This window comes from Capsicum annuum, unplaced genomic scaffold (genome assembly GCF_002878395.1).
Source record: "Capsicum annuum cultivar UCD-10X-F1 unplaced genomic scaffold, UCD10Xv1.1 ctg76157, whole genome shotgun sequence".
In the NCBI taxonomy this organism is placed as follows: Eukaryota; Viridiplantae; Streptophyta; class Magnoliopsida; order Solanales; family Solanaceae; genus Capsicum; species Capsicum annuum.
Window position 1 is genome coordinate 1 of NW_025886429.1, and position 864 is coordinate 864.

Consider the following 864-nt stretch of genomic DNA (forward strand, 5'->3'; position numbering starts at 1 on the left):
AAAGTGTACGCAATCCATACCACTACCTTGGATAAAGTAGAGACGTTGTTTCCGATAGACTCTCGACTCTGGACCGATAACAGTATAACAAACAAAAAGATATAAAAATAATCGAATTACAAGAAATAATATATAGCAACAGAAATCGAATGTATTCTCACAAAGCGGGGGTCTGCGAAGGGTAAAGTGTACACAATCCACACCACAAACAAAAGACATAAAAATAATCGAAGTACAAGAAATAATACATAATAACATAAATCGAAGAAACAAGTTAACGTCGAAAAAACAAATAAAACAAACCACAAACAAAAGACATAAAAATAATTGAAGTACAAGAAATAATACATAATAACATAAATCGAAGAAACAAGTTAACGTCGAAAAAACAAATAAAACAAACCACAAACAAAAGACATAAAAATAATTGAAGTACAAGAAATAATACATAATAACATAAATCGAAGAAACAAGTAAACGTCGAAAAAACAAATAAAACAAAACGTCGACAGCAGGGTTCGAACCTGCGCGGGCGAAGCCCAACAGATTTCAAGTCTGTCTCCTTAACCACTCGGACATATCGACTTCTTGTTGTATTAATTTTATAGTTATTATATTTTATTTCTAGAAAATTAATAAAATTAATTTGATTAATTTTAGAAAATTAAATTAAATTAGATTAATTTAATATTTATAAGATTAAAACTTAGATATTTCAAAAACTATATGAAAAAATAAAGATCCTCTACAAGCTAATGGTAGGAGTTGCGTATACACTTTATCCTCCGTAGACCCCACATGTGCGAACCCACTGGGTGGGTATGTTGTTGTTAGGAACTCTTTCGACTTCATGTTCTACATTTT

The 864-nt window shown here is 30.3% G+C and overlaps 1 non-coding gene across 1 annotated transcript; it reads right to left on the reverse strand.

Moving 5' to 3' along the window:
* Window positions 1-503: 503 nt before the first annotated feature.
* Window positions 504-585, reverse strand: TRNAS-UGA. The gene has a single exon. It is a non-coding gene; the product is annotated as a tRNA-Ser (tRNA).
* Between the last annotated feature and the right edge of the window lie 279 nt (window positions 586-864).